We start from the raw sequence: 25,875 nt of genomic DNA on the forward strand, positions 1-25,875 counted from the left end.
TTAAAAATATTCCCACTGTGGCCGTGGCAGAAGCAGAAATGGGCAGAGCTTTAACTTTTCGGTGGAGTTTAAGTTTCCTTTCTCTGCTGTGTTTTAGGCTTTGGACAAGTTACCCTGCTGCGTGCAGGACTCTCTTGCTTTTCATTTTTTGAAGCAGAAATCTAAGTCTGTTTCAGGATATAGAAGAGAGACACAAAGCTGCAGCTCAGTCATTCAGATGCATGCAAAGAGCATAGAGAGGGATCAAATCCTCAACATATTTGAAAAAAAAGGTATTGAAGAACCTAGCACAATATGGGAACTTTCTCTCTCCATGAAATGCACTTTCTAAACTGCAATAAATAAATAAATAAGGTTAAATTGAATGTAGCAAATCACCACAAAATAAAGAACAGAATTTTTCCATCAACAGAAAGTATTGAAAATGGTTACGTCTGTCCCTTCCAAGTAGCACACTCTGGGGCAAATTGCTATCTACCAAAATTAGGAAACAGCCACCACGATCTTGTGATTTGTTTCACTCTGGGTAAAATCGGGTCAGAAAACACAGGTGAAAAGAAGACTCTTGATGGACAAGCTCAGAATTGTGTACTTTTTTCCCTTGGGTCTTTAAGAGATGAAATATCAAGTGAAACAAGCCTTTTTAATTTTGTGTATTACGTGGAGCTTTAATAACAATGTATCCTGGAATGGAAATAGATAATATTGGTCTTATAAAATGTAACAGCCAGTTCCTGTTCTGAACACAAATCTGCTTGCAGGACCTTGTTGTGGGCTTAGAGCTGACAAGTTTGCAGATGCTACTGCTTGCTCCCTAATCAAAGTCAGATGCTGTTCCTAAGCAGCTTTCTCACTGTCACCACATCTCTTACCATGGAGAAGGGCTAGCCAGAGTCTGTGAGAGCCCTTTTTGTTCTGGGGGTGTCTGCCGTATTTTTTTTATCTTTGTTCTCTGTTTGTTTTTAATTTGAGGGGTTTGCATTGGCCAATGATACAGGAGAGTGAATGGGGGAAGTAATCTGAAGGGAGCTGATGTCCATAGGACATCTGTTTAAATTCAGCTTTCAGACAGAGAGAGAAGCCCATGTGCCTTCAGTTTGTTCTCTGGAAACGGCCTGCAGCGAAATGGGAGTATTTAGTTTGAGAATTCATTAAATAATTCTGCACACAGCACTTCAAATAGAACACAAGCCCAAGAGAAGAGTTTAGGTCAAATTAAACAGTTCAGTGTGGCTGCAGCTGTTGTCAGGGTATTCAGATAGAGAGAACACAGGAACACACTAAACTGGAAATTGAGTGCAATATTTTGTTGTTTTTTTAAAGGCAGCAAAGGAATTCTGATTCTGTGGAGTAAAAGGATATTAATTGGAGGTGTTTATATGATTGTGTGCTTCATGGTTTGCATCTTCCTCTCAGTTCTTCCAAAGAGGAAAATACTATCTCTTATACACTGATTTCTTGTTATTAACTGTCCTGAAGCTTTGTGTATTTCATCGACTTCTTCTCCTCCGCTATGAAATTGGAAAGTATGCAGCCCTTGTCATCCAGCTCTGTGCACTGTAGTGTGGATCTCATCCATTGAATAGTGTGTGACAAGAAAAGGTGCTCTACTTCCGCATGGCAAGAGATGCCAAACGTGTCATGTAGCATGTGCAGGTACAGGGAATGTTGTTTTAGGAGCTCTGTTCACACCGTAAACGATCCTGGTGCTAGACACTTGGTACATGAAACATTTAGGAGTTGGAGCTGCCCCTGTTTACAAAGGGACCTGCTTTCTCTCTCTCTCTCTCTCTCTCTCTCTCTCAAAGAAACCCAGTATGTGGTGGGCAATAAATGTGAAAGTAAAGATGGGAGTCAATGGAAATGGTGTAACGTATCTGAGCAGAAGCATTAGAAACTGTCCACAGACAATGAGATATTCAGAAATTTGCAGCCCATTACTGTGCCCTGCAGCTCCCCCCAGAACCTCTTTTCTCCACTGACAGATTTTTTTTATTCCCAACACCTTGGCACCTTCAGGCTGCGCTTGTGATCCCCTCCCCTCCCCCCCTTGTCTGACACTGCTTCTCCTTCACCGGTTGTGGATTTATACTTTTTGCTTTACTGCTGCCACTTTTGAGCTCGATTTGAAACATAAACTCCTCTCCCTCCCCCTGAAGCCATGAAACAGGCTGGAATATACAGCCCCTAATGAGCAGTTTGAGAGAAACTTTGGTCTAATTTGTACAGTTGGAAGTGGTAGTGATCCCTGATTTATCCTACAATGGGATCATATTTTAGAACATTACAGTTGTCCTTGCCAGTAGCGTGGACCTTTTTGTTTTGTTTTGGGGATTGTTGTACAGTGTTGCTCTCTTGCTTAGTAAGTTATTTCTTCACCTGTGTCACTCTCATAGTGAAATCCTGAATTGCTCATGGTTTGCTGTGTGCACTGTGACTAGACAGTAGAGTTTGCAAAAGTCTGCAGGCCAGAATTCATTGTAAATGGACTTCAGTCCCCCCACCAGCACCATACACCACACGCACAGTGTACAGCAGTGACTGTCTCTTAGACAGAAGGCTCCATTTTTAAACAAACTTCATCTCTGCGGTTGTTTGACAGAAGAGGTCAGAAAGGTCTGCAGACTCATCCTCTCAAAACAAAACCCCTGAAACGTTTGAATTAAGTCACCTCTTGAAACTCCATCCCCTGCCCTCCACACACCCCAGAAATAGATGGGTTTTTCTGGAGAACAATAAGCCTTCTCCTCTTTTGGTGCCTGTCCAGTGCGGAAAGAAAAAGATGTGGTCAAAGTGGCAGGCTGTACAGCTTTCTTTTGAGCCAAACAGATGGTGAAGGTTAAGTGACAGCTCTGTGACTGCCTCTTCTGAAGTAATTGGAGATAATTTGTATTTTGAATCAAAACTTGACCACTGTCAGAAGAAAGGAAGGTTAATATGTAAACGATTTTACATTAGCCCCTGTTTTTTGGGTTTTTTCTTTTTCTTTTTTTTTTCCTTTCCCTCTTTAGATCCTTGTTTTGTTTAATCCTTGCTCCAGGCTATGGCTAAGATTGTCTCTGCGCTCGGTGTGGCTCGTTTTCGGCTGGGGCTGTTATGAAAGCCAACAACAGCTTATTAAGGCCAGTGATAATCTCTGCTACTGCTGCACTGTTGCTTTCCTGAGGTCCAATTAAGGCTGTGCATCTGAAACAAGATCCTGGAGATATATGGCCTCTCACCTAGAACAGTTTCCAAACAAATGCACAAGCTGCTTTCCTAGAACTCAGACTGGCTGTACGGTGCAGGTGATTGTACGTGTGCATTTAAGATGTTCCCCCCACGCTTCTTATTTGTAGCACTATGTGGTGATATTAATTGTGGTTTAGGCTCCTGTTCTCTTCGTAGATTTTCCGCTGGCTCTGGGTAGGTTTATTTGCCCAATAGTAATATCAATAAATGAAAATAAGAATAAAAGAACCATTTTTAAAAGGCCCCTTTAAATAAAGCACATGTTGTTTGCACTGTGTCGGGGGTTTAGGAGGCTGATAAAAGGATTGATAAACGCGCGTGCTGTTATCATGTGTGCTCTCGAGGTGGTAAGTGAACAGTGAAAGAAGTTTGTAATAATTATAGTGCCTCATTTCAGAGCAGGAAAGGGCACCGGAAATGTTGCTTCCCTTGCTTCTTGTTGCTCTAACCATACAAACCCTATCAGCTCTTCAGGCTCGTCCTAGTGCTTTCACACGTAGGCTGCACAAAAGCAGGCGGAGATCAGCTGGAATTTCTTAGCCCAATCCAATGTTTTTTAAATGTGGCTGCTGAATATAACAGGTAAGAAAGACACCTGAATGGACTTGTTCATCCAAATGGGTGTCGTGAGGCCTTTGTAAGGCACAGGGAACAGGGCAGCTATTTTCATCCCCTTGTCCCATTAGTTTCAACAATATAACTTTAGAAGTTTCTGTATTTCTCAGATGAGGAGGTTTCATTTTAGTAGTCTGAGAATCCCTATGAATATGCTATCAAGAAGTAACTTGTACCTTCACCCGGGACGATTAATACGTCAATTTTTCTGTACTGACCCCAACAGATATTTTGTACCCAGCACTCAGACAGGAGTGAAGAGGAGACTAGAACAGAAAGTCAGTGCTGTTTGTAGCGCATTTAAGTGCTCTTTCCACAGGAGTACACAAGCCAATGTTGTACTTTATTCACATACATCAGGGTTATTACGAAGCACATTTTTTCACTACCTTGAAGAAGGAAAAGGAGATGCTGGCTTGTTATTCCTGCCTTTTTCTTAACCATGCAAAGTAAAGAAATGGTTGCAAAACCTTTAGAAGCATTCAAGTACCTCAGTGACTTTCATCAGATGTTCTCTGTACAAGAAAAAGAAAAAAAATCATCCTATCTTTTTATTTTTACTTTGCTTTAATCTTATTTGATGATGTCTCAACAGGCTGGGACATGCTTTCTTGGATGGCAATTTCACTGCACCATATGTGTCTCTCACAAGATAGCAGAGTGAAATGAGTCTTGGCAGGAAGAGAACTAAACACATTGACAAAGAAAAGAAAAAAATTATTTACTTAACTCCCTGTTGCCTGCATACGCTTTTCCCTTGGACTGCATCTGGTGCAGTGATTCAAAGTTAGTTTCTTATAAACATTTCTGCGAAACACAGCCCCACATTTTATCACTTTTTCTAGCCATCTGTCCTGTTTTTCCCCTGAAATCATGGGTTAAGCAGTGGCTAGGTGATGAGCAAGTTAAAGGAAAAGGAAAATACTTTTCACCCAAGAATATCCAGGTTGCATGACCATCAGGCCTGAGCTCAGGGAGAGATCTGGTCTTTACTAAGCTGTAAGAAAGCTACTGCCTTTCTTTAACAACAACAACAAAAAGTTATTTAACAAAGTGAGATTCCTGATGAACCAGCCGACATTCTTCTGCCAGGAAACCTACCAGCATTCTTCCAATGAGCTCCAGATCTGTTATTTAAACTGTGTAGCTGACGTAAGAACCACTGGACCGTCCTGGAGTTGCAAAAGGGCTCCCTATCAATTGAGAGGAGATTGCAGATATTTATCTTGATGCTGAAAGATTCAGGTTTTTTTGTGTGTGATGAATTCATAAAATTTATATCTGATCAATTCATAAATAAATTCAGTAGATTTCTCTGGGTTAAAATATTACAGGAATTTTTTGTAATGCAAAAAGCAACCCAGCAACCAAAAAGTCATGTGTTCCTAAGAGAAATGTCAGGATGCCTCTCAAGGTGCCAGTGACCATTATGTACTGTAGTGGGCTTATTGTCGAATGTATAAGAGCATTTGGTCCCAGGATCATTTTGGTGTCTTGTCTATTGTTAAGCTGCTTTCTGCACTTAGCAAAAAGAGGTTTCACTAAGCATATTTATCCTAAGAGGAAAAGTGTACAAAGCTACCTTTCTCCATTTATGATTCAGTATTCTGAAGTCTTTCAGAGCTGTTTTGTTTTACGTTTACAGTAGTTCCCAATGATAACTGCAGAACTGTTTGTAAAATATATATTTACATCGTTGGATATTTAGGGAGAAAATCAGTACACCATGCCCTTGTTGGTTAGTAGGAAAGAGTCCTCCCAAAATCAGAACAGATGATCAAATCAGGTTATTTGTATCCATAAAAATGCAAAAAGAAAATCCGCTCAGTAATCAGGCTTACCATATCTGATGTAACTAAAACAACAAGAAATGTTGTTATATATGCTTTCTAAATTTCTGTATAATTCTGTGAAACAATGAAACAATACATTTTCAAATAATTATTTTGAGCTGTTTACATGCATGATGTTAGTAAACTTAAATCTATTTTAGCTGAGGACATAATTTTTCTATTGGCCTAGCAGTGGGATAAGGAACATACAACAGGCATATGTTCCTTATCCCACTGCTAGGACTCCCATGTGCATAGAGTGTGTGGAACAGAATTGTTAGGATAGTGCTGTCTGGGCCAAAGGTTTCTAAGAGTGGGTATTGGAGTCCTTTGTGTGATAGGTTTTCCAGTAGTTTGAATGTGGAGGTAGGGAGGAGTAACTGTGCTCACTGGCCATTTTCAAATGTTTTATGTTGTTTGGTTTATTTTCTTTGAGCCTTATTTTGGGGGGGGAAGGAAGAAATGGCCTGCACTGTCCTGATCAAGGGCTTCCTGACTCAAGAAAATCCATGGTAGCCAGTTAGACTGTTCATACTGATGCAACATTTACATTTTTTATTACTTTTACTGCTTGAACAAAATTCTTCTTCTGCACGTTACTTCCGAACTCCAAGTTCAGTGGTAGAGATTTTAAATTCATAATTCGTCCAGTGCAGTGGGTTTTTTTTAAAACAGGTGGACATATTGTTTGGTACACAAAGTATCCATCATTGTGGATTTTAAATGATTGTTTTAATAGAATTCCTGTGGTAGACACCAAAATTATAGCTCCGAAGTGTGGATAACATTTTTACTGATTTACATATCAAATTGAAATTGCTAATTATATCCAGTTAGTTTTGCTGAGAATGATGGAAATATTTTAATGCTAATACTTGCTTGCTTTCACAAGTATTGAAGATTCAAGGTTTGCCACTGGGAGTATTGTTACTGTTTATCTAGCTAGAGTTTATCTACTGTCTATCTATCAGAGATCAGGGCCCCATTGTGCTGGGTGTTGAATGCACACAACAAAAAGTGCTCACTATCTAAATAATCTAAGTATATGCGGGGAAGTAAGATTTTAGCTCAGACAGCCACCCAAATTTACAAAATTCAATTATAAAATTCCTGATTTTCCCTTAATGCTGTGTTGGACTCAGTCTTGCAGTATGGTCGTCTACGACCTGGATACCTGTGCCTGCTCAGCAAAATTCTGCACAGGGCAGGGTTCCATATGAGTGGATTGCATGGCAGGATTAGAGCTTTGATTAGTTATTATTTCTGGCTGGATGGCTTATATATCATGTAACAACTGGCACTGTGACAGTTTCCACAAATGATTTGCAGACCAAGAAGGATTTGATGCAGATATTAGTGAACTATTTTGAAAAACGCATAAAGTCAAGGAGTTTCACCGTGTGTTTGCAGACACTGCAAACAGAAAAAAAGAAAAAAAATCAGAAGATTATTGGTTGTAAATTATTTTTTCGTATTTGTCAATTTGTGTTCTTGGGATTTGTTGCTTATTTGGAGGAAATGTGTTTCATGCCTTATAAATTTAGTTATTAATTAAAATATTAGCTACAATAAAATATCAGTGATGTAAATTTGCATTACTAAGTATTAGATGTTGAATTTAATCAGTACATTTGTAATTATAGAATTACAGGCTACTGAAAAACAAAGAGAAGAGGTGTAAGAGAAATGTAACACAAAGAGGAGCTGTAGGTTCGGCTCCAGGCACGATGCAGACTCCCCTTTGACACTAGATTCTGCAGTCCCCAGGCCCATTGAAAATCACTGGATTTCAACCATAATAAATTAGAATAGTTATAGCTTATTCTTTGAAAAGAACTTCCAAATAAATAGGACTGTTTTTAATCTGCTTTGCTTTTGTCTTCACCTAAATATCTAAAATATCATTCACCGACACTCTATCTACACACTCATGCCCACCTTGCAAGCATGCACATACAGAGCACACAGCAACCTCTTACGTTATCTCAACATAGCCGTTCATACAGCAGAGGATAACCGGGGATGATGTTCTTTACCTTTTACTCATATCAATAAAGAATAACACAGTTTCAAGTGATAATTACTGTAATTATCAGATTCCAGGTTGAAGATACTTCAGTACTCTAAATAAATGAAAGAATCACTTTGCAAACTACTATAACATATATGATAGGAAAAAGGTTCAGTTTTCATTTTCTTTGGAGAGCAACACAGCTAAATTAGTAAGAAATGAGGAGCTAAAGTGTTGGCTTTTTAATGGCATTTTTTAAGACCGCTCTAAATTGGAACATATTGTAAAAGTTACAAACTGCATTAGTAGCCAACAAATATTTATTTTGTTTTTAAAAAACAAGACAAAATACCCCAAACCTGTCAGGTTTAACTGACAATACAAATTGTTTGAATAAACTGGATTATACTCACATTTTCGTTAGCTGTGTCATTCTTTGTTAGATGTTAGGTAAAGAAACATTCCACAGCTGTTTTAACATTTTCTTGTTAATGTAGTATTTAATAATAAAGAATAGATTTTGTTTTAAGTTAATTTTGTCAAATTATTTAGCCACTTGGTAGTGTTTATCCCTATTCACAGCGTGCATATTATTTACCCCTTGCTCAGATAAAGATTCTGTTCCAATTGAGATTATTTTTTTAAGGAATTGTCAGTTTCCAGTTGTGTGGACTGTTTAAAATTCTATATCATTTTCTGTTTTAACGCAGTATCAGTTAATTCTCCAGAGGAAAAGAGATAAGGTGTTAAAATTGGGATAAAAGCTTCATAATGCCAGAAAATCTGCTCTGTCAAACTTGAGGCTCTTTTTTCTGGTGGAAAAGATGAAAAAGTAAACACTAGTGAGCTCTCATCTAAGGGAAGATTTAAATATAATTTCTTTTAATAGTAGCAACACAATTATTAATATTGTCTTCAAAAACATCAGTTAACCAAGGCTGCATTTCTTGTTAGTTTCTACTTTTGATTCATTGTTGGAGCTTGATTTTGTTTTAGACTAATTGGCCTCATCATGGGGAAATGCAGTTGACTTTAGTGTTCTCCCTCCTTGACTATTTTCGATTCTTAAGAATGTAACATAAACCGCTTTTAGAAACTGCCTTGAAAACACTGCAACCAAAATGCAGTCTGTTTTGTAGAAGTCTTTTCTTTCTGAAACAATAAGAAATTATTTGTTCTTCCCCCCAGAAGGCTATAACAAATGGATTTCAAAATGCCTAGACCGTAGCAATGGCATTTAGAAGAATGAAATCAAAGAAAAAATGAAAATTATAACATGGTAGAGTCCATTTCCTTTAGCCACACTCAGAGTTTTACTTGGTTGCGGAGAGTATTTTATAAGGACTTTCTGCCCAGTTATTCTTCCTTTGATGAAACTGTCATTAAAGTGGTTTTAGTTTTGTATTTTAACCTGTTGTGTTTGAAAGGGACCAATCCCTTGACAACTCTGGTAGAGAGATGGCTGACGTTCTCTGGAAGAGAGGAAAACAGTCACCTACTGTACATGCAAGGAGCAGACCATATACTGTGTGCCATGGCACGCTGTCAACATAGGCATATTCAAGAGCACTGTCCAGTCTGTCCTGTCAAGTTTATCGTCCACTCCATCAAAGGGTCTAATGGTCAGCAGAGAGGGCTAAATGTATCCCCTGTGACCTGACATTAACAGAGTGGACTTGTTTAAGTGTTACTGAGGGTGTCTCAGAATGATTTGGATGCCAATACCCGTTTCCCTCAATGAGCAGTCATTTGGATCATGACTCAATACAGCTTTACACTGACATGGCCGAGCCCTGAAGTGCTCCTTGGGGAACTGCCCTCACCTCTGAGACCAGCAGACAGAAGGGCTGATCAATGCCCTCTGACAACAAGTGAAACAATCACCTCTCCCCCCATCCCCTTTCTGTCTGACCAGCTTGGAAATGATAAAGATAAATGATTTTATCTAAACATGGAGACTGATGCAGAAAAAAGATGGGGAGACAAATCTAACTGGGTCTCTGTACAGTCCCCTAACCCTGCTTTTCACCTTTTGCATGCCTAAAAAGTTAGGTTTATAGAGCAAATGTGGAGCTGGTTTAATCCAGATTAAACCTTTTGGAACCACGTATGTTGCTGTGGCTTTTATCTCAAGGAAGGCTGCTGTGTATGAACATGTTTGTTCGTATAGGTGTGGATGACGATGATGAGAATACAAAGCATGTTTGGCCTGTCTGGTGTTGACAAAGCCAAACACTAAGAAAGTTGCAACCTTTAAAGAGAGATCAAAAAATAGTTAATTGGAATTTTTTAGGTTTTTATTTTTAAAATAATCATACAATAAGTGTTTCCTTCATAATTTCCTACAGTCCAGCGGAAAAATCCTCAGTGCTCCTTCATTAGATATCTTTAATGATAATGGAACAGAATAAAAAAGAGGCATACCTCACACCCTCAAATTAGACCAATTGTGAAATGTACAAAAATACTCATATTAAAGATGAAAACCACATTTCAGTCTGTTGGTAATTATTCCAAAGTATAATCATAATTCTGTTTTTCATTTAATTTTAAATGCATATTTTCTTTGTTCAATATTTTAAAGTATTTTTCTTTTGTGTTGGAAAATAAGATAATTTCTGCAGATTAATTTGATAATTGAAAATTTGACTCTTCTAATCTAATTGAGCAATTACATGAGGCAGGTAAACATTTTGGAAAAAACATTTTGAATGAAAAATTGTCATTTTGGTTTTTTTAGATATTTTAAAACCCATTTTTTCAGGTATTTTCTGTAAATCGGAGAGAATATTTGTTAATGTACAATTAAAGAAAACCATTTGACTCATCTCTTTTCTAATATGTTGACAGAGAGCAAGCATGCTTCTAAACCCATCTTCCTGTTTTCTGAGGCAAAACTGGGGATAGAAATCACAGGGGAAAATGAGCCAAATAATTTGATTTTTGATAGGGGTTTGTAGTTTGTCAAAGCTTTTTGTCATTTAGATGACTAATTTGTATAAATAAGTCTGAAAACACATTGTATTAACATAATTATTTACATAAAATAGCTTTACTTTTTTTGCTTTTATTAATAATTTTTATTTTGTTTACAACTTCCAATACAGTGTAGTAAATACTCTCTGTGTGTATATAGATATCTCCATTTCTGTGTGTTGTCTCAAAAATGTTAGATAATATCAGTTTCTTAAATGTGATGTTTATAAAATGTACATAGTTGGGTGAATTATTTATAACAAAAGAATAAAGTAGGTTTTATGCTTTATATACCAACACTAACAACAGATTCACTTCTTCTTTGGAAACACAAATATTTATTATATTATTGTACTTAAAAAAAAAAAGACTAAGCCTCTAAAGTGTCAAAAGTCAAGCTGAACAAATTTAAAAGCAATGAAATGAAAACCCAGTTAGGCACAAAGGGTCTTTTTTGAATGTACTGAAAGGCTATTGCAAGAACTAAAGAGGACAAGATCTATGCCTCCAGTATCCTGTTTATTTGTCTAATGATCATCTTCAAAGGAATATCACAGTTGTTTGGCATTTCAGAATTTAGAAGAATTCTATGAATTTTCGTGTTTTTAGCTGAGAAATATATGTAGGTTAATAAAAAAAAGATTGCGTGTTCCGTTTTCTATATCTCTGCTGTGTGTGCACAGTGCACATAGTGAGTATTCAGTGTAAGGACAGACATATACTCTTTGTGTTTGTATACATTTATTAATTTTAAAATTTGAAATTTGGCATATCTGTGTATGGTTAGAAGATGTGAAACACCATGTCTTTTATATGTAAAAATTGCAATTTTTTCATGTTCACAACCACTATAATTTACTCATATTTTACATAGAGATGTTAGTATTTTTTTGAAAAGCAATGTTAGTAATTATTTAACCTGTCCATGGTAAATACACACACCCTTACTTATGAAATAGAATCCATTTGAAAGAGTGTGGCAGTAGTCTCTAGCATTTATGGGAGAAAGTACAAATTCAGGACAGGGTACAGAAATAGGAGCCAATGATTCGTTAGGAAATATAAAAGATGAGGCTGTTCTCTAATGTGGTTTTAAATATGTTTTTGGAACCAATGTTCAGATAATTATACAAATATAAAATCAAATCTGCATTATGAAAATGAAAACTCTAAATAACAAAATCAATCATAACCAAAAGCATTTTCCTCCCTGCTTTCCAAGGGGGATTCATGGTGTTAGGGTTCCAGCAGAGTGCAGAAAGCTGACAGTGAATCTTAAGAGCACACATTTAGGAAAAAATTAGTTATTAGAAGAGCTGAAGGAATAAATCTTAAGGAGGTGGCATATCAGGAGTCAGAGTTGGAAAGAGGGAAATAGGAACTTTACATAAAAGAAATGAAGTAACCTTTAATCTGAACCATGGCTTCTGTTTCTTTCATTAGCTTTGACTGTCCATAAGAAATTGCAGACTCCTTTTAAACTCAATTCTGTGGAAGGGGCTTCAATTGCAAATATAAAAATAATATGCTACAAAGGTGAAAGTATGTGAGACCAAGGCATACACTCGGCTAAACAGTTGCCTTAATTCTCACACAGGGAACAAATCTTTTCGTACCACAGTGTCATTAGAGCGGAAATTTATTTTGTTTTTATCATTTTAATATTATGAACAGAAAATCAGCCTTCTGCTTTTGAGAGTTGAGTATGTTTTTATTATAAAGCATGGTTATATTCTCTGTCTCTTGCATTAACAATGAGGATAGGGTAGGGGGTGGGTCGGAGGGGGCTGAAATGACAGAATGAGAGAGGGACACACAATAGGATGACCGTGACTTTGAACAAATAAATAAAACATGTGAATCTCAGTCTCTGCTCTCCCCTACCCCCACTCCCCATCCAACTGTGATTAAATTTGCTGTGGTCATTTCCCAAATGTCTGCCTGATAAAAAAGCACCCATAGCCTTTTCTCACACCGTGGCCTAAAGCAAGGGCCCTTCCTGTGGCTATCAATCTGCAATCCTGCCAATCACACACACTTGCACAGACATGCATGCCGCTTTCATTACCAAAAATGCTTCGCATTTGATTGTGGGCCCCCATCCCCAAAATCTGTAACTCCAACTCTGCCCCCTTAATAAACAACTGTTCGCTCGCCTTTGCCTCTCACTGTGCAGCTGAAATGGGGTTTCCTCAATCCCCACCCACCCACCAGCTTTCCTGCAAACTGTGTGGTGTGCAGTGAAAAAGAATACATTTTAATAAGCCTTCAAAAAGCAAAATGAGTTTTGCTCTGCAGACCTGTTCTTTAGGAACAGAAAAAGGTGAGCATGTTGGGGGGCAGGGAGGGGGATTTAATATTACAAGAGATAATGGCAGCGATGTTAATATCCGGAATTTTCAATGTACCATACGTACATTTTGTTTTTCCTTTTAGCACGATTTATAATTAAAGATTTTAATCTGGCTTCACATTGAGTTAATAAGCCCTTTGATTGATTAGGATTCATAAAATTGCCATTTCCCGCTGATGCTTTGTGTTTCTGGGGATGTTCTTTTGAAAAGCTGGGTTAAGGTGACTAGGAAGCAGCCATTGTTTAGGCTGAGCTGTGCCAATTCTGGGAATTTGGAACTGCTTTATTCAGAGTTTGTCCCCAGCAATATCTGGTTGTTCAGCCAAATTAATGCAGATAGAATCTGCTGAGTACGTTAGAGCCATTTTTAGGGAAAACTTTTTTTTTAATTTCTGCAGGTGTTCCACACAATTACTGCCTCTCTTTCCTGACCTGTTCTCGATGAAATCATACTGAATTTATAAGGGGAATGTTAAACTGTTTTAAAAATAAAAGAAAAATATTACAAAACAAATAAATCTGGATACATCAAAGCCCTGAAAGCTGCGTTCTCATTTCTCTCTTAAAATTCAGCTTCCACTTATGTGCTCTTAGAGGCCAATACTGTAATATAGGGAAGTGTTGTCACCTGGTAAATACATATTACAATAGCAGAGAGATGCCGTTTTAATGCTAGTTGATCATCTTAAAAGTACTTTATTTTTAAAAAACCCCAAAATAAATTATGGTAAATTCCAAAGTCTATAAAGAAGAATGAGCGAGGGAGAAAACTGCTGGTTTTAGAAGTCCTCTCAAGTGGAGGCAGGCTGCTGTCTCGAATTTGTGTGTGTATGTGAGACAGAGAGAGAATTTCTTTCTTATTTTTAGCTAGGGTAAAAAGTGACCCTCTTTAGCCTGAGAGGGGCCTCACTGTGTGGATTGAATCAGAGCAAATTCCCTTTGTGTTTTCTGCTCTGAAGGGACATGCTATTGTTGAGTGCGGGGCCTCATGTAACTCCAAGTAGTGCTGGACTGTGAGCAAATCCTCTCCAGATAATACTCAAGTTGTCTCCCAATCAATACGCACTACCCTCCCCCATCATTCACCCCAATTTATTTGGCACAACTATCATTTCCTTAGCCCTTTATTACCATTCAGACATTCCACAAATGCAAACATTTAGGGCACAAGAGAAGACGTGGGTGAAGCGGGGGCTTGGCTGTGCAGAAACAGCACCGTCTCCAGCTAGTTCGGCTTCCGAATAGGAGCAGCAGATGCCTGCTTGTGACTGAAAACCTAGCTTTAAACGTCGTCATTTGCAGGGGGGTTAATGGGACAGATTTTTAGATTAAAATATCTATTTCCTGATTCTATTTTAGAGGAAATATTTAAAAAAAAATTTCTGTTTAATATTTGTAATCCTTCCCCATCTATTCTTCTGCAGTAACCGAGAGGATTTTATTTTTAAATATCTTGCACCGGCACAAACCAACAGTGATGAAAATCTTGCAGTAACATAGGATTTTGCTTACAAATCAACAAAAATGTCCCTGCCAATCCCCAGTAATTTCCTGCATCTCCATAACTGACCTCATGCATTCAGCATCTTAAGAGCTGATTGGTGGAGTTTTAATGTGAACAATGAAGAAAATTTATCCTGAAGAAGAAAAAAAATAAAAAATGCACCACAAAAATAACTGACCCTCTGATTAATAATTGTATGCAGCCGATATTCACGTTTGTGGCATTACGGAATTAAATTTAAAACAAGCTCAGTTTTTTTCTAAAGCAGGGCATAGGCAATGACGAGCAGCGTAAGAATAATTCCCGGTGCAGTGTTTTACATCAGTTAAAGGTACCTTTGAATGAATGTCAGCTCCTTTCTACCTTAGTGCTGGCCGATCGATGCTTCATTAGGCCGAATTGTCTTTTGCCCATGCAACCTTGAAAACAGTCCCTTTAATTACCTGTGAGGAAGTCGGGGACCCTTTTCTCTCTCTCTCTCTCTCTCTTCTCTATCTCATTCCTTTTTTCTCTCTCTCTCTTTCCAGCAGAAGGCTCGGGGAAGTGGGGGTGGGTGGATGGGGGTCACTTACATTTATTCACAGTCAGCCTGAGTACATCCCTGCTTGATAGAGAAGCTGGGAGAAGAGAGAGTGGGGGCAGGGGAGTTAGGGAGGGGAAAAAAAGAAATACTGGACCCAGAGTTGAAAGGTCAGGGTTCAAGTCCAGACTACAGATCTATTGAAGAGGTTTCAGACAGCCAGGGCTCCACTTGACTTTCTCATCAGCTAGCCCTATGGTTCTTCAGCTGCTTCCTTTGCACTGCTGTGGCTGCTAACTCCATAGTGCTAATTACCGGGGGCTCGAAAATCGTGCAGCCGCGGGCTGCAACACCCAGGGAGACGTGCTGAGCTCCAGTGACTGGCTTCCCTCATCCAGCCCACAAGAAAACAGGGAGCTACAAGCTAAATAGTTTAAAGGAGGCGAGAGAATGTACAGAGAAAGCGAGCACTAAATGTAGCCTAATTTAAGACCTTCCATTGCACGAGAAGGGGCTGTAAATAATTGTAGGCCCTGCAAGTGGCGTGCTGAAGAAAGTGCATAAATAATCTTATTTGTTATGCACTATTAAAAATTCAGAAAGATTTTAAATTCAAGTGATAATCTGGTCATCCTAAGGGATAGGTTGCTATTTAATAGCAAGGTGTTTTTACCTATACAATTATGATGGGAATTTTTATAATGAGGTAATAAACCTCAGCATAGAAATGGTAATTGTATGTATGTGCTCTAGGAGCAGCCGTGAAACCACAGCCCCTCGCGTGTTATGCCAAGCTGCTCCTACCGGTAATCGGATGATTTTGGATAGTTTAGGATTTTGGACCCCACTTTCGTCCTGCAGCACTTGCTAACAAAGGGAAGCTGATTTGACTGCATTATTGTCTCCTCCTGCACTTCCCACCCGCTCAGGAATTGAGTTTGCATCATCTGCTCTTTCATTGTTTCTCCTTTAAGAAGCTGCAGAGTACAAATTCCAATGACCATTGGGGCCATTGTGTACCTGAAATAGAGAACTGGGGAAAGCCCCAAATAAATGAAAAGTTGCAGATGGGTATTTAAGTAACTTGAAAAAATCATGCCGTATTTTTATTTTAATGCAAATGCTCTCCTGGCTGCTCTGTGATCCTGAAAAATGAGATGTCACCCAGCGCTCAGACACCTCTGCTCTGTGGAGAGCCATCTCATTTGGTCAATAAACCCACCCAGTCAAGTGGTTACAATGGGCAGGTGCCTACCTATTCCAATATGCTGCATAAAAAGGAATACCCTTAATAAAAGTCCCGTCCCCCCGTTGGTCTCACCCCCAATTTACACAAACAGTCACACACAGAGCTGTCATCCAAATATTGCAGCACAACAATCTAAACCCAGAGCAGAGAAATCCACACGCAGCCTGCCCCACAGCACAGCATCTTACGTTACAGCAAACACTAGCCCGCACTAAATGCCATTATTTGAAAGTGATCAGTGAAGCTGTATTCTGCATTCACTGCAGAATACACGGGCTTTATCTCACTCAGAGAGCTGTGATGTCACCACGTTAACCTAAAATAACCACTGAACATGAGAACAAGAGAGATGGGGTGGGGGAGAGAAATACGAGCAGGCATATTACAACTCACGTATGTGAATCACACAGCCAGATTCTGAGCAATCCCTGCACTCAAAGTATCTTCTTAACAGAAGGGAGAAAGAGGGAGCCAGAAACCAACCTTCAGTCCCTACCACTGTGAGCTCTCGTGCATATACTTGGCCTGGGTGTCAGAGGGCGTGTGAGTGCATTTTTCATTTCTTAGCCTTTATATGGTCTGCCAAATACATAGGGGTCTGTTTGTATGTACATGTGCTTGAGTAATTGGTCTGTGTGTTTTTATACTATATCTGAGTGGGCATCACCACATCTGCTCTCTCTTCACACATGCTCATACAGCTGTAATGCAAATACTCCCAGACGTATACATGCAGGGCACATTACAGCGATTCAGAGCCCCGCACGTGCTGACTGCCTGACAATACCCTGTGATCACTCCAAGCGGCATCCATGGAAGCAAGGTTATTCCTTCCTGGGGAGCAGCTTTGCTAATCCAGTCTGGCCTTTGCTGCCCCATCAGCTCAGGGAGTGTATTTCTAATGATGGTGGTACTGACTGAAAAGGTGTCATTCAAATGGTGACTACCTCCGGTTCTTACAGAACTCATCCATGGGTCTACAACACCCTAGCAGTTGGAAAAATGTCTCCAAACCCATGGCTGTGTGTGTGTGTGTGTGTGTGTGTGTAATGCTGCAGTGTATGTGTGAGTGTGAGGTATGCCTGTTTGCCGCACGTATGCAGTGTCTGTCTGCACAGCAGGCACGGGTATTTATGCAGTGTGCGAGACCGTATGCAGGGGCTGTGTATTGCGTGGGAGGTGGCACCAAGCATATGCAGAGCGGGCAGGTCACTAAAGGAATACAGCTCCCTCATCCTTTGTAGTAACTCCCATGTCTGGATCCAGATTGATCAGAACAGCAGTTGAAAGAGTTTTTAAAAGGGTTACAGTATAACAGGGTTAAAAAAAAACTAGATCAGTTCACGGAGGATAGGTCCATCAATGGCTATTAGCCAGGATGGGCAGGGATGGTGTCCCTAGCCTGTTATTGCCAGAAGCTGGGAATGGGCAAGGGGATGGGTCACTTGATGATTCCCTGTTCTGTTCATCCCCTCTGGGGAACCTGGCACTAGCCACTGTCGGCAGACAGGAGACTAGGCTGGATGGACCTTTGGTGTGACCCAGTGTGGCCGCTCTTATGTTCTTATGAGGTTCCATGGCGGCAGGTCAGCAAAAGGAGGGAGGTGGAGCAAGGGCAGGAGCAAGAAGTGCTCATACCTCAGCCCTGCTTCAGGAAGTTTGGCAGGGGAGAAAACATCCTCAAATGGCCTGGGAAATGCAGCCTACTAGGAAAGGAGAGAGGATGACCCAGGAAATATAGCAGATACCTAGCTCTCAGAGTAGGGCAAGGCGAGTGCCTTGGCCGAATGACTGGGAGAGCCCACCCCACCCGCCATTCTGCTAGAGCAGGGATTCTCAAACTGTGGGTCGGGAGCCCAAAGTGGGTCGCGATCCCATTTTAATGGGATCACCAAGGCTGGTGTTGGCCCTGGGCCCCAGCAAGTCTGAAGCCCAAGCCCCACCATCTAGGGCTAAAGTTACATGCCCCCCACCCAGGGTGGAAGCCCTTGGACTTCAGCTTTGGTCCCCCTGCCTGGGGCAGTGGGGCTCGGTCTCTGGTCCCTCCTCCAGGGGTCATGTAATAATTTTTGTTATCAGAAGGGGGTCACAGTGCCATGAAGTTTGCGAACCCCTGTGTTAGAGCCAGTGGGATTTATCCAAATGCCCCCCAAGAGACAAAGGGATTTATCTCCCCATTCCCTCCTGCAGCCCCCGGGAGTATGTCGGAGCGGTGGGATCCCCCACATTAGTCCCTCAGGTGGCTGCTAGAGTCAGTGGGTTTAGCCCCATTCTGCCAAGCAGTTCCCCCAAAGCAGTGAGATTTATCCCTGCCTGGGAGGCGGGCCCCCTAGGAAGGGGCGGAAATGTGACAGAGTTCAGAGAACAGGCTGCTGTCGAGTCAGTGTTATAAGCTTCAAGTAATAATGTGTAACTAACAAGGGGATCGGGGGCTAGTGTTTCAGTCAGATACAGGTGAGGGTGGGGAATTTGGTGTCGAACAAAATGTTTTGTTCAATCCAAAACTAAAAAGTTTGGTTTGATTTTGAGCATTTTAAAATGTTTATAATTTTTTTAAAATAGAAGGAAAGAACAGTTCAAAATGAAATGCTGTTTTGAACTGAAAATGTTTGAACTGAAAATCCAAATGTTTGGTTTTGAAAATGTCAAAACAAAATGTTTCCATTTTTTTTTTAACTTTGCGGAGTTTTTTTCCTGAAAGAACTACTCAGTGAAACCAAAATAAATTGGTGAAATGTTTCAATGTTGCCAAATCTGCATTTTTCAGAGAAAAAGTTTTGGTCCGTAAATTTCATCTAGTTCTAATGACTTGGACATCCCCCATCTGTCTGTATCCAGCGTTGTCTCTTATCTAATGCTTGAATTTTAAGCTCCTTGCAGCAGGAACCATCTTTTTGTTTTGTGTTTGTACAGCGCCTAGCACAATGGGACCCTGATCCATGACTGGGGCTCCTAGGCTTGATGGTAATACAAATAATCAATAATAACATACTTGATGTGTGCACATGTACATGTGTCTCCTACCTGCCATTAGTGTGTGCAGTGGGTCCTGGTTGTTGTACGCACTGTTCGTGTGTGTGGCCTGGGTGCTTATGCTGGAGTGTGTGCGTGTGCACCCCTCCTGCTTTATGTGATACGTACACATCTACTGCAGCTTCCACATGGAGCATGTGGCGTGGGTGCACACGTTTTCCAGCAGCTGATGGAAGGTTTGTGGTGTGTGTCTGCATGTCTTGGCATCCATATGGGAATGTGTCTTTGTCGTTGCGAGCAGCAGTGTGACATACCGTGTGCTTTCCTGTGTGTGTATGATGCATGTAGTTTCTCTCTTTGTGTCCCCAGGGAGGTTCTTGCTGTACTACCTTTCTTGCATTGAGTAATCTCAATCATTTGTGTATTAATTGCTGAAATAGCTTTGAAAGCCTCAACCCGAGGGAGTAGAAAAGCCCAGGCTCTGTTTATACAGTGCCTCTCTCTCCACACACCCGCGAGCTTGGACACACACATGCAGGCAGGCAGGGAACAGTCTCCCTTTATTGCACAGCATCAAATAAGGTCAGTGATGCTGCTTGTGCTGCCGCCTTCTTTTATTGTCCGTGTTAGCGAGGAAACCTATAAAAGTTCCTGCTTTTGATATCGTGACCCCCGGTGGTGCTCACACGCTGCCTTGTGGTTTAGAGCTTTAAAGAAACAGAGAGGGAAAGGAAGAGAGGGAGAGAGTTTGCCTTAGGTGATAAACAGCAATGTAAGGCCAGAGGCCTTATAAAAAAGGGGGGGGGAGGTAATGCTCTGGGGCTTTATTTTCTTGCACTAAAACTCAGTTTTATCAAGAGTAACTGCAGAAACTGGGAGCGAGAACACATCCCTCTTTGAAGCGACTCCCACACACATTCAAGCATGCACAGATGCATTCTCTAACACACCCAAAGTCACTTAAAAACACAGAGACACACTTCTCTACAATTATGCAGCTTTTTCCTCAAGAGCTCATGTTTACCCCCCAAATAGCCCTGTCCCTCCCGTGCACATGGTGTGTGGACAAGTGTTTGTTTAGCCAGGCATGACACAATTTGAATGTGACTATCTCTCAGAAATTTGTCTTTCACCTTCATCCCCTGGGTAGGTTAGCGTCACCCTTTCTTCAGACTGATCCCCTGTGACCCCCATTATTTATCTCCCTGAGTTCATGTGCTTGTTTATCAGTCTGGCTTTGAATTCTGAAGTTTGTTTGCAGATGCTAATAGTGTGCTGTGTGATCATACTGCGGCTGGTGCAGACAGTTGGCACAGGGAAGGAGTACAGTTGTGCTGATTTGTGCTGATGAGTTGGGAAGCTACAGATGGTACGTTTACACTTCAAAAAAAAGAAAGAGAAGAAACCCGTGGCAGCAAGTCTCAGAGGCCAGGTCACCTGGCACAGGCTCACGGGGCTCATGCAACAGGGCTAAATATAGCAGTGTAGACATTCCCACTTGGGTGGGAGCCTGGGCTCTGAGACCCAGTCCCCTTGACAGGTTTCAGAGCCTGGGTTCCAGCCCAAATAGGAGTGTCTATACTGCTGTTTGTAGCTGCATAGTGCAAACCCCAGGATCCCAAGCTAGTTGAGCAGGGCTCTGAGATGCTCCGCTGCACGTTGGTTTGTTTGGGGGATGGAGCAGCAGTGTAGACGTACTAAAAGACTCTGTCATCTGGTATATTTTCCTGGTGCTGCTGTGCGTAGTTTTACTCTGGCAGGCCAGGGAGTATGGAAACCCAGACTGTTGATGAAGGGGTTAAAGAGCTGCTGTGGGTAAGCTGGCCCCGTCTCTCCAGCCCTGGCAATCACCTCAAGGTGGAATATAAGCTTATGAACCGGCTTTTCTGTGTGGCTCTGGAAGAGGGCAGATGGCAGCTCTATGGCTCCTGGAGGGAAACTGCCCTCTGGAAGGCCATATACCAGCCCCACCCAGTGCCTACCAGGAGACAGCAACCCTGGTGTACGAGCCAGGTAAGGTAGGTTCAGCAAGCCCCAAGACGAGCTGCTCAGCGGTTGGTGCTACTTCCCTCCACGCTTTTCGGGGTTAGGGAGTCTGAGCCCATTCAAAAGGGAGTAGGGGAGTGGGAGACAAGAATCATAGACTCATAGAATATCAGGGTTGGAAGGGACCTCAGGAGGTCATCTAGTCCAACCCCCTGCTCAAAGCAGGACCAATCCCCAATTAAATCATCCCAGCCAGGGCTTTGTCAAGCCTGACCTTAAAAACTTCTAAGGAAGGAGATTCCACCACCTCCCTAGGTAACGCATTCCAGTGTTTCACCACCCTCCTAGTGAAAAAGTTTTTCCTAACATCCAACCTAAACCTCCCCCACTGCAACTTGAGACCATTACTCCTTGTCCTGTCCTCTTCTACCACTGAGAATAGTCTAGAACCATCCTCTCTGGAACCACCTCTCAGGTAGTTGAAAGCAGCTATCAAATCCCCACTCATTCTTCTCTTCTGCAGACTAAACAATCCCAGTTCCCTCAGCCTCTCCTCATAAGTCATGTGTTCCAGACCCCTAATCATTTTTGTTGCCCTTCGCTGGATTCTCTCCAATTTATCCACATCCTTCTTGTAGTGTGGGGCCCAAAACTGGACACAGTACTCCAGATGAGGCCTCACCAATGTCGAATAGAGGGGGACGATCACGTCCCTCCATCTGCTCGCTATGCCCCTACTTATACATCCCAAAATGCCATTGGCCTTCTTGGCAACAAGGGCACACTGCTGACTCATATCCAGCTTCTCGTCCACTGTCACTCCTAGGTCCTTTTCCGCAGAACTGCTGCCTAGCCATTCGGTCCCTAATCTGTAGCTGTGCATTGGGTTCTTCTGTCCTAAGTGCAGGACCCTGCACTTATCCTTATTGAACCTCATCAGATTTCTTTTGGCCCAATCCTCCAATTTGTCTAGATCCCTCTGTATCCTATCCCTGCCCTCCAGCGTATCTACCACTCCTCCCAGTTTAGTATCATCCGCAAATTTGCTGAGAGTGCAATCCACACCATCCTCCAGATCATTTATGAAGATATTGAACAAGACCCCCATCACCTTCAACACAAACAGACTATTAGCTCAGTTTGTATCATAGAGATCCCTGCTTCGCCATTGGGGGTGCTCTAAGGATTTTTCAGCGTCCGCACAGCAGCAGGTGCCCATCACAGCCCGAGAACTGGGATGCCTGGGTATGGTGAAGACAGGCACTGCCCTGGAAGCAGCTCAGGTTAGTATCCACACATGAACAGTCTCAGCAGGGGGAACAGGAATGTGTGCATTGGCCAGGATACACTGTTAGGGAGAGACTTGTACATCAGGTCTGCCTTTGGTGTTACATTGAGCTGCCTGTTCCATCAGGAAGAGGAGGAAAGCTGATCTGAATGTGCACCTAGAAAACAATTCATGAATAAACGGAAACTTTGGTGCAAAAATAAGAAGTTTGCGTCTAAGGAGCACTGTCCACTTTGAGTTTGCATTTGGGTTTTTCTCGTGCGTTACTGAGATTCAAAAAAGGAATGCTGGACTGGCCAGCCAATCGTATTTCAGATTATTGATACGGCTTGTTCTGTCCCACCCGTATATGGGGGAGGATTGTTCAGAGGACAGGCCTCTGTCTCTGTGACCCCTGGTGACACTCTTCAGCGCCGTGTCAATTGCCGTACTGCACTTCACAGCTTGGAAATGAGGCCCAAGCAGGTAAAATTGATGGACCCCAACTGTGTGCCCATTCAAGGGGCGTGAGTAACTTGTGAGACGCATAAGGGTTATGCCTAATTTGCATAAAAGACAGCCCGTCCCGTCTTGAATATGAAGGTGCAGGCCACAGAGATCACAGCTCCTAACTGCAGGCGGGCCGTTCAGAGTGATAAAAAAGTGCATGCAGGGATCTGGACTATCTGTAGGCTCAGCTTCTGCAGTAAAATGAGAAAGGCCTGCATAGTAGAATGCCGTTGGTCAACTGCAGCCTTCCGGGTACACTTGGCCACACCTTAGATAAAGGTGCTGGTTTGTCATGGACAATGTAGTTAAGATACAGGAGGATGTCTCTCAGCTTCCAGTACTGCTGCTGGCCAGCGGGCACACATCAGCACCACATGGGAGTAAGGCATGGTTAAATACCTCTCAAAATACCAGACCTGCATTTTCAGAGCTGCTGAACGCTCCCATTGACTTCGTTTGGAGCTGTGGGAACGCAGTATCTTAGGGTCTGTCTTCACAGCAAATTAAAACCCAGGTCTGGCCCGGCCAGCTGACCTGGGCTTATGGGGCTCAGGCCGTGGAGCTGTTTCATTGCCATCCGGGCATGGGCTGGCGTCTGGGCTCTGGGACTCGCCCTCCCTGCAGGGTGCTGGAGCCTGGGGTCCAGCCTAGGCCCAGAACTCTACACAGCAATGAAACAGCCCCACAGCCTAAGCCGGCTGGCCCAGGCCAGCCACAGGTGTCTAGTTGCTGTGTAGACACACCCTTAGAAAATCAGGCCCCTTATGTTCACTCAGACCCTGAGTGCTCCGTATTTGTGTAAACTCTTTTCATACAAAAATGCAAACTTCAGGCACATCTGTTAGGAGCACCTGGTGGCAATGAGATCATTCATCAGTCCCTCTCAGTCTCCTAGGACAGATAAATCGAGCACAGTTTAACCTGTGGGAACCTGTACTTACTGACTTCTAGATTTTTGTAGGGAAATCTGGTTTTGAGCTAACATGCAAACACATTTTCTCCACATAACAACAATAGATAGTCCTAGCTCCGTCTGTGCTAAGTGTCTGTCTCTTGCTAGGTTTAATACCATCAAATTAGTTCAACATGGCCCGGTGGGCGGGAGATGGCTCCAGACAACTCGAGACCTATGCATGCAGTGCTGTGTGCCACGGGCACATTAATCAAAGGGTGGGTTACTGCTTTAGGGGATGTCGGGCCTCCTAGTAAGCCCAGTTATTGTTCCTTGGGAGCCCAGTTATGGTTCACAAACAAGAGAGGCAGAGGCAGAAGCACTGTAAACACGCAAAAGTACAGGAGAATGGTTGGGGAGCAATGAAACCATGTGAAATGGCAGATGGGAAAAGAGCAGGCAAGACATACCACAAGGGAAGCAAAATGGCAGAAATTCATCTAGTTTTCTCTGAGAATAAAGGGGATTATAAAACGTGCAGGTAACCAGAGAAATGGGATTGGAGGGATTCCAGGCTGTGGGTGTCTGTTCTCCCCAGCCACACTCCTCAAAGGGGTAGAATAGTATAGTGGTTGGATCACAGAGGTGGATGTCAGAGAAGCCTATTTTCTTAATCCTGTAATTTATAACACTGACTTGCCGAGTGGCCTTTATTATTAATAATAATTATAATAAAAAATTCTTAACCTCCCTTCTGTTTCCCATCTGTAAAATTGGATTGAGAATACCTACTTCTTTGAAGTGTCTGAAAACTTTGAACGCAAAGTATAGAGTATGTTCAAAATAGTATTATGACGTCTGGTAGTATATACATAATGACCAGCTTCAAGAAGTGAGGGCACCCCAGAATAATTGCCTTTCCTTTCTGGATGCCTGAAGGCCTTCGTGCTGTATCTCACAAGTAACCAAGGTGTATGGATGGGTGTTCTGGCATAATTACAGTACCTGTTACACTTGTGGACTTGCAACTAGTAAGAGACCATTAGCATTTAACAAGATGGTTAGTGGAGAGACAGAGCTCTCCCCCGCCCTCAAAAAAAAATTAGATGATTAAGGTGGCTGGAGGAGAGCTAGACCTGTTCTCAACACCAGCTGCAACTTATTCAACAAAAGAATCTTAGCTGGACGGTCCCATGTACTCAGACTTGTGCAGATTATTAGCTGATGGCCGGATTAGGCTAGATAATGAATTCTTCCCATCCCTTGCTGATTCAGTGGTATGATGCATGACCAGGGCAAAGCATTCCTACAGCTTGTGTACTTGGCAATGAGGAGGAACCCCAGGGCAAGGGGTGGCCTTTCAGGAGGTAGAGCTGGCATAGAAGCTCCTACAGAGCTCCCCTCACAGGTGGCTGCCATCATTAGGACATGGTTGAGGCTTTCCTGCAACCCTAGTGATCTGCAGCTGCATATCGACCCCCTTGGGGCTTTGGAAGCTGGCATAATTAACAGCAGCCCCAAGGCTGCTCTGGCTTTTGCTGGGCGACTTCTGCAGTGCACAACTGGCCCAGGGTAGAGAGTGCAAATGTGACTTAGAGACACCTTTCAACACCCTTTTGAGTTGCCCTCTCAGTTCCAGCCAAGGATGTGGGCCACTTTGTGTGCAGCCTGCATACCACCTCAGCTAAGACTGAGACAGAAGAACCCTTGTTGGCTGCCCAAGCAGGTAGGAGCTCTGCTAAGCTTTACTCAGCTGGAAGTTGCTCTTATCTGCTGTACATCAGACAAAAAAAACCTGCTGACTTGGATTCTTTGGCGGGATCTGGATATTTTAATCTGCTCAGTTGAGTGGCTTCAAAATTCATAAAACTTCTCTCCCCCACCACCTGCCCCTGCAGTTATGAACTCCCCAATATCAAAATGCAAAGTTTGACATTAATCCCTTTGGCTTTGGTA

Source organism: Eretmochelys imbricata, chromosome 12 (assembly GCF_965152235.1).
Source record: "Eretmochelys imbricata isolate rEreImb1 chromosome 12, rEreImb1.hap1, whole genome shotgun sequence".
Lineage (NCBI taxonomy): Eukaryota > Metazoa > Chordata > Testudines > Cheloniidae > Eretmochelys > Eretmochelys imbricata.